Here is a 5,706-nt window from a genome sequence, read left to right as displayed (position 1 = left end):
GCATCCTTCTTCAACCATCAACATAGAAATTAACCAATTAACAGCGACGTTCATTTCCCTCACTTTCCTAAGGAAAACTTTCCTTAACGAATCCGATTATCTCGTACCCTTAGTCACACCTCCGCAGCGTCATCGTCACAGAAGGACAGTTCCTCTACGTTCCTTGAGTAGTCATCATCTTAATTTATATCGCGCACTTTACTCAATCGCCACCTTAACTCATCGTCTATCAGTTGTAACCGAGAATTGCGAATCGTCAAGTGTAATCGCGAGTTCTACGCAAAGTGTCGAAAGAGAGAATTGTTAATAAATATACTGTTTAAATATCTCCGAGTGTTTTTTTTTTGGCATCTATTACGTCCTACACACTTCAAATTCACAAGACATGATCCGTTAATTTCGTGATTTCCTGTGTCTTCTACGTGACACTATCTTCCATTATTGTGTGGAAGAGAAATCGGATGATATTAATAACTTAAAAAGAAAGAAACAAAATCAAGAGAACATGGTAGTCGCCAAAAGAATAACAATTGAAAAGTTACAAGAAGTACCAAAGATAAAAAACGAAACAGAGAAAAACGAACGTGTGTTGAACGAACAGGAGAAGAAAAGATTAAACTGAAATATACCAAACCTTCCAAACAAGATTTGAGATATGCGCTTAACAATGTTAATAATGGTGACGATAACGAGCGGAAGCCAAGGATATTTGCGTATGGATTTTACTGGGATAACAACCCTGATTTAACTCTCCTCCAGCCTAAAGAGTCATCTAGCGATTGTGAAGAAAAGCCAAAACTGAGAAATAAGAAATTAAGTGCCGCTGAACGTTGAGAACAGAAAACACAGAAGGAACGTGAAGTTCGTCAAAGAGAAGAAGCGCTCGTCAATAACCAGTTATCAAATTCTGTAGATCAGTTCGACAGATTAGTTTTAGCTAATCCAGACAGTTCAATAGTATGGCTACAGTATACGGCATACCGTTTACAAGCAACAGAAATAGAGAAAGTAAGAACAGTCGCGACAAGAGCGGTGTAAACGACTAATTTCAGGGAACAGAAGGAAAAATTAAACGTTTGGAAGGCTTAGTTGAATTTAGAATCGAAATTTGGAATTCCTGACTCATTAAATGATGTTTCTCAAGAGGCAGTGAGGTCTAACGGTTCACTGAAAATATACAGTCACATGTTGGCTGTTCGTGTCGTGGCTGGCAGGCAGATGGAATTAGAAAAAACAATTAATACCATGATTGGGAAGTTTAAACATATTCCCGAGACATGATTTAATAGTGGAGAAGGATTATTAAAAATCGAGGCACATTATGCAGAGAGCATTGCAATCTTTCCCAGTATCCGAACGTAACAAGTACTTTCTCCAGGACACCCCCAAAATTTCATTTATGAAGTAAGCACACTATGAAATTAGAAATATCAACCCTTTTTGGTTATTATTATCGCACAACTTGTCTTTTACATAGTATTTCTTTTCGAAAGCAAATCTTACCATGCAAATAGGCGCAATAATTTATTCTGTGGAACTTAATGAAATATATCGTTTTATTTTAGAATGAACAGTATAAGACAGATCTATCTTCAAAATTCTTCAACAGTCTCTGATTTTTTTGCTTCACAAGCTGCAGGCAACTGATCCTAAACCAGATGGAGGAATCAGCTACACCGGGGCAATAAGCAACGAGGCAACCCACGCGCGACTACATCACGAATCAAGAACATTATATCCAGAGATGAATAAACCATAGACCTATGGTACGATCCATATTTTTATGTCCATAGTCTATGACTACATTTATGAAGAAGTAGACGGTGACCGCGCGGATTTTCATTTAACTTCTCAATTTTGGCTACTAACTATTAAAAATTTGTAGTTCGTCCAAAAATTCAAATCGTGTCTCTCTTCAAATTGATCAATGATACACTTCATACAGAGCATCACATAAATGAATCGGTAGAGATCTCGAGTCGAAACAATATAAATCTACATTATTTAATGTCTTCATGATGCAGCATGGATTACCTCAAAAAATATGTTTAAGAAGATAGACGCAAAACATAATAACCACGAACGGGAAGTACAAAAACGAAGACTTCTTGGACAAGGGTATTTACCTGGGTACCTACAAAACCAAATTGTACAATTTCAGGCACAATTCAAATGTCGCCGAGACCTCTGAAGAAGTCAATAGCGCGGACGTGGTTGTAACGATCGATTAGCTAAAACTACTGCTGCACAATGGAGCAGTTGCGTCCCAAACGTACTAAAAGATTTTTGATTAGACATATTCCTGTTTTTGTCATTACAGAATAATCAATAAAAAGGACGCACTTGAGATCAGAGAAATTGTAAATATGTCAATTTATTATTACTTTTTTCATTTTTATCTGTATCAATATTAATAGTATTTTGTATATGTGGTAGAAAACTTTACATAACTGGACTGTTTTAGCTATTGTGTAATTAAGGTTGTATTTTCAATCAATCGCGGGGAGACGTAATCGCGCGGAAACACATCAGCGGGAGTCGTAAATTCCCGTTACGATTATAATAATCGACGTCGCGAATAGATCGATCTCCTGATTTCCGTTAAGATAATAGAGGTGGTTGAGGTGATATAGCGCTGCGATTAACAGGATTATAAACTATATATTTTCAACAAATTGATACAACGAACTTACGCCGTTGCGTATGATATATGTCGTAGACGACGATTTGGCGTATGAAGATGCGATACACATGCACAGTATTCTTTGGTAATACAGCAAGGCCCTTACAGTTGAGTTTCTTGTTGTAGTTGACGTAGCAATAGAGGAGACTGATGTTCCGATCTCATGCAATTACGGAGGAAAGCTCGGTGTGGGTGTGTTTTCTTGAACGAAGAAAGCGGATTCGTTTCTCACACTTTTCGTTAATAAGGTGAGAGTAACGATATGTGATGCCTATTGGTTTCAGTCATGTTAATGAGTGGTGAGAGGAGAAGGAAACCTCCTACCAACCTTGCTAGGGGGTGTCATTGTTTACAAAAAATCCGGAAAAAGCCGGATTTTCCGTTAGATAAATATCCACTTTTTCCGTTAGGTCACTGCCCGCAGTCTCCGTAATTTTTAAGAGCGCCTAATAAGCCTAAGGACCTTTCCAATAACCCTCTATAAACCGAAAACCTTTCTAGGCTTAAAAAGTCCTCCAGGACAAAAGGATTAACTTAAAACATGTGTTAAAATAATGACGTTAAAAAGTTAAAGTTCTATGGTGGGGCCTTAGATTTATTGAGGGCCTGTTTAATGGTGCTTGGGTTTTGACGGTCCGACAATGAAGGACGTCGCACGGATCATCTTGCGCCACGTAACATAGGTTTTGCTCACGTGATGTAATGAAATATGTGTCAAAATGTTTTATTATTTTTAATCATTTTGTACACTGCTTCTCTACATATTCTACAGCCATTTCTTGAACACGAGTCATGTCTTCCTCAGTACCATGCTGCTCTTCAAAATTTTTTTTATTATTTATTTATTTAAATTTTTACAATTTGTCCAGTAGGACATTTGGTAAAATATTATAGCGGTATACTAATATAACATGTGGGTGGCTACCCCCAGCGGGGTACCATTATCGTGTTTGTTAGGTTATGTCCTTGTGAGATCTGTTAGGTGTTTCCTTTTTAATCTTCTTTTTATGCTTGATGTGTCGACCGTTTCCGCTGCCAGCCGGTTTGGGTGCGTTGTATTTGTTTGGGTATTCTTTCTCTGTACCTTCTTGCACTTCTGTTAATCTCCTCCTTGACCATTGGTATTCCCAGGTCTTTCCGAATGTTCTCGTTTCTAACGTACCATGGCGCGTTTACTATTGTTCTGAGTATTTTAGATTGCGTTGCCTCTATTTTGGTTATATGGCTCATTGCTGCTGTTCCCCATAGTGCTATTCCGTACGTCCAGATTGATTTTATGACCATTTTATATATTTTTAGTTTGTTTTCTATGCTTAGTTTGGATTTTCGACTTGTTAGCCAGTACATTTGTCTCCTTGCCATCTGTATTTTGTCTGTTGTTGCTTTAATATGCTGTTTCCATGTGAGTCGTGTATCTAAGTGGAGTCTTAAGTATTTGACTTGCCTTGTTTGTATTATGTGTGTGCCATTTAGTACAATGTTTGGTGGTTTCTGTTTTCGCAGTGTGAATGTAATATGGTTGCATTTATCGGGGTTTGCTTTTATTTGTTTATCTTGCAGCCACTTTTCTATTTTTGTGATATGTTCTTGTAGTAATTTGACTGCTGTTTCTGGGTTAGTGTGCCTGACTAGTACAGCTGTGTCGTCCGTGAGTGTCAGTATTTTGCTATTGGTAGTTGTTGGTATGTTTTGTCTATAGTATTGATCCTAAGACGCTTCCTCGCGGAACCCCTGCCTTTATGTCTTTAACTTCAGAGTATGTGTCCTTGATTTTTATTACGAAGGTTCTGCTGCTTAAGTAAGATTTTATTAATTGGTATATTTGCTCCGGAAATTGTTTCCTGATTGTTTGTAGTAGGCTTTCGTGGTTTATTTTGTCAAATGCTTTATCTATGTCCATAGAGAGGGCTGTACAGTATTGTTTGTTTTCTAATGCTAGTATTATTTCTTTAATGAGCCTGTGCATTTGCTCTATAGTGGAGTGTATGTTTCTGAATCGAAATTGGTGATCTGGTATTAATTTTTCCTTCTATATTATTGGTTTTATGCGGTTGCATATTATTTCCTCTGGTATTTTGGAAAACACAGGAAGTAATGATATTGGTCTGTAAGATGCAGTTTGGTGTGGTTCTTTGCCTGGTTTAGGTAACATTATGTCCTGTGCTAGTTTCCACAGTTTAGGAAAGTATTGGATTCTTAGTATTTGACTTGCCTTGTTTGTATTATGTGTGTGCCATTTAGTACAATGTTTGGTGGTTTCTGTTTTCGCAGTGTGAATGTAATATGGTTGCATTTATCGGGGTTTGCTTTTATTTGTTTTGCTTGAAGCCACTTTTCTATTTTTGCGATATGTTCTTGTAGTAGTGTAACTGCTGTTGCAGGGTTAGTGTGCCTGACTAGTACAGCTGTGTCATCCGCGAATGTCAGTATTTTGCTATTGTTAGTTGTTGGTATGTTGGCCGTGTATGATGTGTATAAAATTGGTCCTAGGACGCTTCCTTGCGGAACTCCTGCCTTGATTTCTTTAACTTCAGAGTATGTGTCTTTGATTTTTACTATGAAGCTTCTTAAGTATGATTTGATTAATTGGTATCTCTGCTCCGGGAACTGTTTCCTGATTGATTGAAGTAGGCTAGTGTGGTTTATTTTATCGAATGCTTTTTCGATATCCATAAAGAGTGCCGTGCAGCATTGTTTCGTTTCCAGCGCCTGTAAGATTTCATTGACGAGTCTGTGCGCTGGTTCTATTGTGGAGTGTTTGTTTCTGAATCCGAATTGGTGATCCGGTATTAGTTGATTCTTCTCTATTATGGGGTTTATCCCCAAATAGTAAACTATTTTCTCTAGTATCTTAGAGAACATCGGAAGTAGTGAGATTGGTCGGTAGGATTTGATTTCGTGTGGGTCCTTGCCTGGTTTGGGTATCATTATGATTTGTGCCAGTTTCCAAGTTTTTGAAAAGTATTGTATTCTTAGTATTGCGTTAACTATTATTGTGATTTGTCTTATTGCTTTTGGCGGAA

At 37.6% G+C, this 5,706-nt stretch overlaps 1 pseudogene; it reads left to right on the top strand.

Moving 5' to 3' along the window:
- The first annotated feature begins 343 nt into the window (after nt 1-343).
- Nucleotides 344-1,408, top strand: LOC117215161 (annotated as a pseudogene).
- Nucleotides 1,409-5,706: the final 4,298 nt, after the last annotated feature.

The sequence above is a fragment of the Bombus bifarius genome, unplaced genomic scaffold, assembly GCF_011952205.1.
Source record: "Bombus bifarius isolate JDL3187 unplaced genomic scaffold, Bbif_JDL3187 scf7180000009426_frag, whole genome shotgun sequence".
Taxonomy (NCBI): domain Eukaryota; kingdom Metazoa; phylum Arthropoda; class Insecta; order Hymenoptera; family Apidae; genus Bombus; species Bombus bifarius.
The sequence above is the reverse complement of the archived record's forward strand: the minus strand, read 5'-3'. Positions and strand labels throughout refer to the sequence as shown.